We start from the raw sequence: 12,830 nt of genomic DNA, 5'->3' as shown, positions 1-12,830 counted from the left end.
ATGTCAGAATCACACCTTACATGTACATATTTATTTAAAGTAGACAACTCAGGGTATTCAATATGGGATATGTCCAGTCTTTTTTAGTAGCCACTTAGTCACAAACACTGGCCAAAGTTAGCATTCATATTTGTTTGTGTGTAAAAAAAAAAGGCAAAAAACAAATTTGAACACTAATTTGTGACTAAGTGGCTACTAAAAAATACTGGACATACCCCATTTTGCAATACCTTGGGTTGCCTACTTTTGCAAATGGTATGCCATCATGGAGTAATTTTCATTCCTAGGCTACCATGCGGTCTCAAAGGCAACATTACCAAGCTGGTAAATTTCTATGGGAAAAAAAGGAAATGCAAGCCTTATATTTGACTCTGTAACTTTTGAAAACACCATAAAACCTGTGCATGGGGGATCGGTTTTACTCGTGAGACTCTGCGGAACACAAATATTAGTGTTTAAAAACAGTAAAACAGATCACAACAATTATATCGTCAGCCAAAGTGCTCTTTGTGTGTGAAAAATGCAAAAAAAGGCACTTTCACTGACGATATCATCCTTGTGATATGTTTTACTGTTTTGAAACACTAATATTTGTGCCCAGCGAAGTCTCCCGAGTAACCCATGTACAGGTTTTATGGTGTCCTGGAAAGTTACAGGGTTAAATATAGGGCTTGCGAACCTAATTCTCTGGACTTTCTGCCTGGGTTGTCTGTCAGGTCCCTCAAATTGTAATTAATAAAATTACTTAATTATGTAAAAATATGATATAAATATATTTGTAGAATTTAAATATATACGTGTATATAGTATATATATATATATACGTGTATATAGTATATATATATATATATATATATATATATATATATATATATAAAAGAAAAAGAAACCTTGCACTCCAACTTACTCAGTTGCAGACCCGGTGCTAGATTGCACTAAATAGATATAGCCAGAGAAAATCAGCACTCCCAGGATTTGTATCAAAAAATAAAAATAAGTCTTTATTCCAACGGTCAACGTTTCAGTTCCGCTAGGGAACTTTCATCAGGACAGAATACCTTCAGGTATTCTATCCTGATGAAAGTTCCCTAGCGGAACTGAAATGTTGACCGTTGGAATAAAGACTTATTTTTATTTTTTGATACAAATCCTGGGAGTGCTGATTTTCTCTGGCTATATATATATATATATATATATATATATTTTAATTATTTTTATTTAAATATAGATAGATAGATACATGTATGTATTTCTAACATCATTCTAAATGTATTTTAATTTGAAATATATATGTATATAAATATCAAAATACATTTAGAACAAATTTAACCCGGTATATAATATTATTTTAAAATAATATTTATTTATTATTTATTATTTTTTTTCAATTTATTAGTTTATACATTTTTATATATATATATATATATATTTATATAATTAACATCATTCTAAGTGTATTTTAATATTAATATATATATTAATATTAACCCCTTAAGGACTGAGCCAAATGTACATGTTGTGAACAAAACAAAACGTAAACAAAACCTGGCATTTGCGCTATATGTCTCTCCAACCGTAATTCACCTCTTTCATATTAAATGCACACCCCCCCTTATTATATATAATTTTATTCAGGGGAAACAGGGCTTTCATTTAATATCAAATATTTAGCTATGAAACATAATTTAATATGACAAAATGTGCAGAAAATAAGACATTTTGTCATTTTTTTAGTTCTACATGACATTTTAACTGTCAATGTCATAATACTGTTTGCTTTTACTGCAATAAAATACACATATTTGTATTCAGCAAAGTCTCACGTGTAAAACAGTACCCCCTATGTACAGGTTTTATGGTGTTTTGGGAAGTTACAGGGTCAAATATAGCACGTTACATCTGAAATTGAAATGCGCCAGATTGGTTACGTTGCCTTTGGGACTGTATAGTAGCCCAGGAATAAAATTTACACCCATAATGGCATACCATTTGCAATAGTAGACAACCCAAGGTATTGCAAATGGGGTATGTCCAGTCTTTTTTAGTAGCCATTTGGTCACAAACACTGGCCAAAGTTAGCGTTAGTATTTGTTTGTGTGTGAAAAATGCAAAAAACACCAATTTTGGGCAGTGTTTGTGACTAAAGTGGCTACTAAAAAAGACTGGACATACCCAGTTTGCAATACCTTGGGTTGTCTACTATTGCAAATGGTATGCCAAATATTGCAAATGGTATGTAATTTTCATTCTTGGGCTACCATAGGGTCTCAAAGGCAACGTAACCAATCGGGCAAATTTCTATGTGAAAAAAATGAAACACAAGCCTTATATTTGACGCTGTAACTTTTGAAAACACCATAAAACCTGTACATGAGGGGTACTGTTGTACTCGGAAGACTTCGCTGAACACAAATATTTGTGTTTCAAAACAGTAAAAAAGTATTGCAGCAATAATATCGTCCGTGCAAGTGCTGTTTGTGTGTGAAAAATGCAAAAGACGTCACTTTTACTGGCGATATCATCGTTGTAATACATTTTACTGTTTTGAAACACTAATATTTGTGTTCGGTGAAGTCTCCCGAGTAGAACAGTACCCCCCATGTACAGGTTTTATGGTGTCTTGGAAAGTTATAGGGTTAAATATAGTGCTAGCAAATTAAATTCCCTTTACTTTCGGCATGGGTTGTCAGGCAGGTCCCGCTAATTGTAATTACCGTATATACTCGAGTATAAGCCGACCCGAATATAAGCCGAGGCCCCTAATTTTACCCCAAAAAACTGGGAAAACTTATTGACTCGAGTATAAGACTAGGGTGGGAAATGCAGCAGCTACTGGTAAATCTCTGAATAAAATTAGATCCTGACAAAAAATATATTAATTGAATATTTATTTACAGTGTGTGTATAATGAATGCAGTGTGAGTGTATGAATGCAGTGTGTGTACGAATGCAGTGTGTGTATGAGTGCAGCTTGTGTGTATGAGTGCAGCGTGTGTGTATGAGTGCAGCGTGTGTGTATGAGTGCAGTGTGTGAGTATGAGTGCAGTGTGTTTGTATGAGAATGCAGTGTGTGTGTATGAGTGCAGTGTTTGTGTGTATGAGTGCAGTGTGTGTGTATGAGAATGCAGCGTGTGTGTATGAGTGCAGCGTGTGTGTATGAGTGCAGCGTGTATGAGTGCAGCGTGTAAGAATGCAGTGTGTGTGTATGAGTGCAGTGTGTGTGTATGAGAATGCAGTGTGTGTGTATGAGAATGCAGTGTGTGTGTATGAATGCAGTGTGTGTGTATGAATGCAGTGTGTGTATGAGTGCAGTGTGTGTGTATGAGTGCAGTGTGTGTGTGTGTGTGTTGCAGAGCCCTGGTGGGGGGTGGGCAATTTATTTTATTTTATTTTTTTATTTTTATTATTATTATTTATTATTATTATTTAATTTAATTTAATTATTATTATTTATTATTATTTATTATTTAATTTAATTATTATTTTTTTATTATTACTATATTATTTTTTTCGGCCCCCCTCCCTGCTTGATATATGGCAGGGAGGGGGGCTCTCCTTCCCTGGTGGTCCAGCATTGGTAGTTCAGTGGGGGGGAGAGGGGGGCTGGCAGAGCTGTAACTTACCTCTCCTGCAGCTCCTGTCAGCTCTCTCCTCCTCCGCGCCGTCTGTTCAGCTCTTCTGTCAGCTCACACTGTAAGTCTCGCGAGAGCCGAGGCTCTCGCGAGACTTACAGTGGGAGCTGACCGAGGTGCTGAACGGACGGCGCGGAGGAGGAGGGAGCTGACAGGAGCTGCAGGACAGGTAAGTTACAGCTATGCCAGTCCCCACAGCCCCAGTTTGTATTATGGCAATGTGAATTGCCATAATACAGACTATTTACTCGAGTATAAGCCGAGTTGGGGTTTTTCAGCACAAAAAATGTGCTGAAAAACTCGGCTTATACTCGAGTATATACGGTAATTAAGATACCTAATTATGTAAAAATATTACATAAATATATGTGTAGGATTAATATATGTATATATATATATAATTTTTTTTAAATATTTTTATTTATATATAGGTATATATTGTCACGTCCTGCTCTGTTCTGTGGAGATGTCTGGCCTTGGCTTCTAGTATCCAGTACTCTTGTTTCAATTCTTGTTTAGTTTTTCTTGGTTTTTGGTTTTCTATTCTATGTCTGGTTTTCTTTATGCTGGGATTTCTGGGTTCATTCCTATAGTCCATCCCTGGGATTCCCAGTCTCCAGGTTTCCTTTAAATGTTTGTTTTATGTTGCCACACCCGTTTGTTTTCCATCATTCCTTTCTGTTTCAGAGTCATGCAGGCAGCTGCTCAAAGCTTCTGCCCTTTCTTGCAGGTAAGTGCTATATATGTCTACTTAGGATGTTTTAGCATACATTTAGGCAGTGTAGGACCTGCCAGATATTGGGTACATTGGCGTTGTTGGCAGGCTTATGCAATGTATGATCATATAGTGTGACTAAATCCCCATGATTTTCATATGTAGTACTTAGTTATTTCTCCTCTTGTTTTGCCTATGTTATCCTGTCTTGTTTTAGTTTGTATACCCAGTCCATGTACAGTCCTGTCCAGCCCATGTTATGTTCATGTTTTCCTCATATCTTGTGTAAATGTTCTGGGTTTAGCTTACTATCTTTCTCTGGTTCTGGGTTCTATTAGTTCTGTCTTGTTTTCATGTTTGGTGCCTATCTTTAGTCTTGCCTTGTTTCTAGTACTGGAAACAATCTTGCTGCAGAGCCTCCCTATTCAGCTCCTGGGAGGTCTGGTAATTTATATGCTCCTAGTTCCTGGCATCCGCTGAAGCTGATTCAGGGTCTTGGTATGTGGCTGCACAAACACTGGTGCTCAACACCAGGGGGCGTGCGGTTACCCTGCACCAGACCCTGCTAATCCACCTCCACACTGCGACTCCTACTCTGAACATCAGGCATACTGGGTCCCGGTCCTGCACCGCCGCCTGGAAAGTGTCTGGGTCCCGGGCACCGCACCGCCACCCTGACATATATATAGTGATATATATATCTATATACATAAATATTTACGTATATATTATCACAATACAGTTAGAACAAAATAACACATCTATATATTTTTTAATTATTTATTTTTAATTTTTTTAATTTTATTTTTTAATGTATTTAAATTTTTTTCATTATATATATATATTTAATCAGTATCAGTCTACGTGTAATTTGATATTAATATAAATATATATATATATATATATATATATATATATATATATATATATATATAGTAAAATACACCTAGACGGTGTATGTATATATATATATATATATATATACTTAGATCATATATAATATATATATGATCTAAGTATATCATTTTATTTTTTTATTTTTTACACTGATTTAATTAATTTTAATTTATTTCCAGTCAGCAGGGCTACTAAATGTCATTACAGGCAGTCCCCCTGCTGGCAATGCAGCAGGCAGCTAACCCGGCCATGTGATTGTGAGGTCCTCGCAAGGACCTCACTCTCACATGGCCCAGGGGTGCTGAAGGAGGATGGATGTGCCGCGGGGGCTCCCTGGGAGTCCCCCCAACCGCGATCGCCGGCGACCGGGTAAGTAACAAAAGACCGGAGGGCATACTATTGCGCCCGGCGGCGTTTAGAGCCGCTTAAAATAGGGCGTAATAGTACGCCCTCCGGTCTTAAAGGGTTAAAATACATTTAGAATAATGGAATGTGTATGTGCATATACAAGTACTTAGATCATATATATCTATATATGATCTAAGTACTATTATTAACTTTATTAAACTTTTTAATTTTTATTTACTTTCTAAACTTTTGTGCAGGCATGAGGAAGACAGCCTGAGAGCTCAGGCAGGCACTGCACAAGCCGGCTATTCTGGTCATGTGATCGCGAGGAACCCGCAATTACATTGCCGAGGGGGGATGGATTTCTCGCAGGGGACCACCTGGGATGCCAGGCAAGTCCCCACATCGCGATCGCCGGTGGTGGATTGCCAGCGATCAGGTAAGTGCAGATTTGGGATCGGACGTACCAGGTACATCCGCAGTCGTTAACAACCGTTTTTTGTTTTTTTTTCAGATGTACCTGGTACGTCCGAGGTAGGGGAGGGGTTAAAGGAACACTATAGGGTCAGGGACACATATGTATTACTCACCCTATACTGGTAAAAACACCATCTAGCCCCCCTGGTCTCCCCTTGCCACCGTACATAGAGTAAAATCTCCAGTCTGCTGCTGGCTCTGCCACTGATCTGCCTGCTTGGCTGACATAATCAGAAGTGGTGATATCAGCCAATCACAATGCTTTCCAGTAGGAAATCAGGGAAGAACCAGTACACGCCAAATGCCACCCTGGCCAATCAGCATCTTTTCATAGAGGTGGATTGAGTCAATGCATCTCTTTGAGGCAAGTTAAGTGTCTTAATGCAGCACTGCCCAGGATGCACTTCTAACCTGAGGAGTGGCCACTGCAAAAAGCCTGCAGGGACTGACTGTACTCACCAGAGCAAATACAATAAGCTGTAGTTGTTCTGGTGACTATAGTGTCCCTTTAAAACTCTTAAGAATATGACAGTCTATGTCTTCATTAGAAGCTGCATTGACCCAGTCATATTACAAAATCAGGTCTGTATGGAGCAGTCAATACTAAACAAGCAACCCCCTATATTAAAATAAATATCCCTAAATACCACCCCAAACCATTTTATTTCCTAGGGGGACTCTGTCAGCTATTTCATTGCGTGGGTAAAGCCTGCCGGTCTCCTTAGTCTAGGCTCTAAGACAGCAGAAAAGGACTCCAAAATTACCAGATTTTACTATTTCATGACATAAAGTCATGAATTTATTAATGACACGGAGGAGAGTATTATGCTGCTTTACCCACGCAATGAAATAGTCGGAAAGTCTTCATAAGGGCTTTTCCCTGCTTCGAGAGCTCAGAAGAAGACTTGTGATCATGATGTTTAATCTGTTTTAAATTTTTAACAGATAATAGTTTTATTGGTCCCCCTAGAAAATAAAATGGTTTGGGGTGGTATTTAAGGATATTTATTTTTATACGGGGGGGTGGCTTGTTTAGTATTGACTGCTCCATACAGACCTGATTTTGTTATATGACTGATATGACTGGGTCAATGCAGCTTCTTATGAAGACATAGACTGTCATATTCTTTATTTCCCTCAGCAGCAAAGAAATATAACATTACAAAATCATCAAACAACATATTTATATATATATATATATATATATAACACCAGAGGTCAATCTTCCTAGTAACCACAACAGCCAATCAGCATCCAGTCCTTGGCATAATAGGCAGTAACCATTAGATCACTTCCTCTTTGTAGCAATCCCGAAGAGAACCAGAACCATGAAGAAAACAAATCCACAACAGGCAGTCAGTACAGAATCACCAAAGTGACCTTGAAGTTAAGCTGAAAGATAGAAACTATATGGTGATATCCAAGCTGTAACTGAATGTTTGCATTGTAATTTACAGAAAAATATACATCAATCATAATATATATCATATAATAGTATTTTAAACATTTGTAAACGATTAACCCAAATACGATAGAACCTGTATAGACTTAAAGGGACACTCCAGGCACCCAGACCACTTCTGCCCATTGGAGTGGTCTGGGTGCCAACTCCCACTACTCCTAACCCTGCAAGTGTAATTATTGCAGTTTTTTTTATAAACTGCAATAATTACATTGCAGGGTTAACTCCACCTCTACTAGACAGCCACTAGAGGTCACTTCCTGCTCTATAGCACAGGAAATCGTCGCTGGACATCCTCACGCTGTTTGAGGACCTCCAGCGTCGCTCAAATCCCCATAGGAAAGCATTGAAATTATTTTTCAATGCTTTCCTATGGGGAGCGTTAATGCGCATGCGCAGCATTGCCGCGCATGCGCATTAGGTCTCATCGGCCGGTGGGCGGGATCAGTCTCGCCCACTGGCCGACGCAATGGAGAGGAGGAGCGTCGCGGAGGAGGAGACCGCGGCGAGGGACATCGTCGCTGCCTCAGGTAAGTGACTGAAGGGGTTTTCACTCCTTCAGCAACCGGGGATTGGTGGGTGGGAGAGAGAGGGACCCTCCAGTGCCAGGAAAACTGATCGTTTTCTTGGCACTGGAGATTCCCTTTAACATGCATCACAGAGACGTACCGTGAAGCAACAACTTACCCAACTAATATGTCATCTGGGAAGGGCGGGAGGGATAATACTCGCCTCCGTGTCATTAATAATATCATGACGTTACGTCATGAAATAGTAAAATCTGGTAATTTTATTAAGACACGGAGGCTCCTATTATGCTAGTTTAAAGCTGTGAAATGACAGTTCCAGCAAAATGTTGAATCGATTTGAAATAAAATTCTCGAAATGTAGATTTAGATGACCGGTTGGCAGCTAGCGAAATACCCTCTTAACGACAGCCGAAGCTTTAGAAGCCATAGCACCACGCACCGAATGGGAAGAGAATATGGAAGTATTGATGCCGGCTAGAGTCATAATCAATTTGACCGGCTGTAATGTCATGAAGGGGTGCTGCCCTGGAACAGCACTGTCCCTTTAAATGTGGGAACCAATACAGCAAAGAAATAAATGCCAAGACACAAATGAATAGGGTAAATCAAGAGATATATATATTACAGAGAACCAAAAGACAAAACAAAATATATATACACAATGCCACAAAATATATACAATAAATCAGGATAAGCACGAATAGTGCAGGCAACGTATACTGAAACAGTCCTTTGGTATAAAGGCAGGATTGTGCAGTTACCACGAGTAGCAGGTAGGGCACAGATCCAGAGTCACAAGACTAATATACTGACACCAGGAAGCAAGGTCAGAAGCAGAATAAATGAACAAGGCTGCAGGGTCAGGATCACTGGTAATAAAGCAGAGACCACGGAACCAGAACACAGGATCGGAGGGCACAGGAAGACACAGGAACGCAGGACACAGGACAAAGGAACAGTATGCAGGATCAAGGAGCCAGGAGCCAGAATCACAGGGAACCAGGAACCGGGGAAACAGGAGACAAGAGACAACGATCTGGCAAGGAGTGAGGGGAGAAAACAAACTATATAGGTGCTAAACAAGGACCAGGTGAAGTGCTTAACGAAAATAAATTAGGAACAGTGCCAAACAACGATAGTGGTGAATGTGGGTACTGCACGAGGGCAAATCAACTAAGGAGTGTCGTGACACCGGCCCAGTGAAAGAAAGGATACTGGAGGTTCCCGTAAACATGCCATGCAAAGAGGTGTCTCTGGAAAAGCCGGGTAAAGAACAAACTTGGAAGAGGCCTTGGTCCTTCTAGAGATATCAAAAAGAATGCCTTCCGGAGTAAATGAACAAGCATCCATTTCAAGAGCATGTACATCAGAGACCCTATTGTATCATATTAGACAAAAGAGCATGACTAATTTAGCAGAGAGTTGTTTGAGGGATAGTAATTGATTGCCTGGCCATGACTCCAGAAAGCTGAGGACAAGAGAAACATCCCAGAGAGAAGAATAGCGAGGTAAAGGAGGATGGGAAAAATGCACTCCACGAAGGAGGCGACAGACAAAGAGATGTTGTGCAATAGGGATACCATCAATGCCCAGATGTCTGGCGGAAAGCGCAGAACGGTAAAGGTTAACCGTGCAGTATGTATTCCCTGCTTCAAAAAGAGAAGTCAGAAAATGTTAAAGGAGCCGATAGGGGATTCAGATCTCTTTCCAGGCACCAATCATTACATTCATTCCAAGCAGAATTATAAGGTGCTCATGCTGGGTGCCCATGCATTCTCGAGAAGTCTGAGAGTAGACTGCGGAACATCTGAAATTGTAGTGTCTGTGTGAGGTGGGTGAATAGCCCGGCTAGAGAGCTAAGTGGCTGATTGATCTAGAGTGATCGTATCCTCTCTGGGTAAGAAGTACTCTGAGTAGCAAATAGATAGAGCACAGTTACCAGACGGTACAAAGAAAGTCTCCCACCAATCACTACCTAGTGTTAAGCTGCTTCCGACCTGTCACTAGATCCCGCTAAGCTATAACAACCTAATAGCTGATATCTAGGAAGTTAACAACAAGAATGAAAAAAATAATAATAGATAATAAAAACAATAGCGCGGTAGAAAACATAACAAAGTACACAATTAAAATTAACAATACTGAATGAAAATAAAACATGATCAAATTAAAATGCAACTAATGAAAATAACAATAAATAATAATAATTAGATAAAATGATAATAAATCACAACGATGCTCTATAAAAAGTAGCATATAACTATCCCACAGTTAAGAAACTATGGGAGCAGTGTACTTAACTGAGGGAGCAGCAAAGAAAGAGGAAGTGATCTAATGGTTAAAATCTTTGAAAAAGCCTTTGTATAGGTGCAACGTGTTAGTGTGTTACTTATTTTTCTTTTTATTTGTTTAATAGAATTAATCTTCATTGTACCCTTGGACCTTCATTGGACATGTTTTATTGGAGAAGCTGTAGCTCACATTCCTGGGTGGGGGACAAACCACCTATGCTGTAAAGGACTGAGCAATCCCCATTTGCTCATCCATTGTGAGTATATTTTTCTCTTTATTTTATTTGTTTTATCAATACAGAGAACACTGTTCCTGTTATTTTATATCCTATATGTATCACTGGAGCATCATCTGGAATACACCACATGAATTATTGGCACAGGGATACGATACCAGAGGAAACCAGAACCATCCTAACATCCACAGACAGGGATTGTACCGTCCATACGCTGTGATCTGGAGCTGATCTTAAGCTCCAGAAAAGTGTGAGTGCATTATATTTTTTCCTTATATTCTGCCTCTGCTGTTATAGACATACTACACTATATTAGTATTCCTGTCCCATTTTGTTTTCTCTCTTATATTGGTTCCATTGGATTCCACACAAGGATTTTATTTGTTAAGCGCTGCTTCCCTACATCCCCGGCTTTACTTGTATCAACGACCAGAAAGAAGAGTTTGGGAAAGTTTTAGCTGCTGTACACATAAGGAACAAGCGCCAGAAATCTCACTTGCTGCTATATCTAATGGTTATCGCCTAAAATGCCAAGGACTGGTTGCTGATTGGCTGTTGCGGTTACTAGGAAGATTGACCTCTGATGTTATATATATGTTCTTGATAATTTTTTTATGTTAGATTTCTTTGCTGATGAGGGAAATAAAAAGAGTGCAGCATAATAGGAGCCTCCGTGTCTTAATAAAATCAGAACGTGTTTGCTATATGTGTGACAGGTGGAAAATGTAGATCACGTATATGGTCAGTTTGAAATAAATAAATAAATAAACAAACAAAATCACTGTTCAGACGGTCTGAGAGTTTATCCATTTTATATTGGTTTACCTATTCAGAACCCTACCACTAAAACTGTAAATAGTTGGGGCGTCACACTTCTTTTTTCCTTTTTATACTTAAAAAGATATTTAAAACATCCACTTATGCAAGCAAATAAACAATCGAAAGGGTAGGAAAAAGTGATTATTAAAGGAACACATAAAAAAAAAAAATGATAAATTTAAAACGTAAATAATTACTTTCACATCTTCTTTCCAGTGTAGTCTCCCTCAGCGCTGCCACTGCCTTCTCCTAGTGTGATGTCATCCTGGAGGCTGTCCAATACAATGCTCCTCATAGAGGAACATTGGGAGCCATAGGTACATGCACGCCGCTCACGATGCACCTACGATTTTGCCAAAGAGAATCATGACATGCAATGATTCTCTATGGAAGACTGTGACGTCACACTGTGTTAGGATATGAGATCCAGGAAGCACAGTTCCGGCTCCCATGGTCAGAGGGCTTGGAGGTGTAGCTTAAAGCCAAGTTTCCAAGCCTTCTAATTACTAAAATATTAGATTCAAGGACACTGGGGAAGGGGAAACAAATGTAGGCACTATAATAACTTCATCTAGATGAAGTTGTTATAGTTATATATGTTATATCAAAGTGTTTGATGGTTCTGTGGTGTAAAATGACATTCTAATGTATGTTCCCTATGTCACTCCCATATATTTTAAACAAAACAAGCAAGAGAGTGAGCTGAACCTGACCTTTTAAGAAATAATTCTGGGAATTGTTTTTTTTTTTTTTTTGAGGTGTGAATGTAGGGGGATTGTTTTAATTATGTTTCTTTCATTATTTCCCCATTCAGAAAAGAACTTTGTGAAGAGGTTAACCACTAAACTGGGTATTGAGAGTGGTATTGCAAATTATATCCTCAGATACTATAGGATGGATAAAATAACATTGATTACACCGTGATGAGATTATTAGCTATACTGTTCAAGCAGTGATAGATTGTAGAGACCACACAAGATGAATATCGTTTTCTTTCTTCAATGTAAATAAAATACACTATGACCTCCAGACAGGACACTGCATATCCCAGCTTGAGAAATCATTCAGCATCTGATTTCACCAACCTGCTCTGAACCCCCAAGCACCTGTAGATTAAAGTCCCAGGTAAAATCATTAACTGGCTTAACCCATTAATGACCAGGGCTAGGTAAATCCTGTCCTAAAATTGGGTGTAATTTTAAATGTAGCTAACTATAAGGAGTATATTCAATAAAACCCCAAAATTGTATACATTGAAATCTGAATGGCAAAATAAAGGCAAAATGTATTATTTTATTTTGATTTACAATTCAGTGTTTAGTGAATAAGTCCCCTAGAGTCCCTTACTGAAAACCAGGTCCACTGTCCATATCCCAGAATCCTCGTCACTGATACCTAACTCAATTCAGGGGCAGGTTACTTG

This window comes from Pelobates fuscus, chromosome 6 (genome assembly GCF_036172605.1).
Source record: "Pelobates fuscus isolate aPelFus1 chromosome 6, aPelFus1.pri, whole genome shotgun sequence".
NCBI lineage: Eukaryota > Metazoa > Chordata > Amphibia > Anura > Pelobatidae > Pelobates > Pelobates fuscus.
This window is presented reverse-complemented; position numbering follows the sequence as displayed.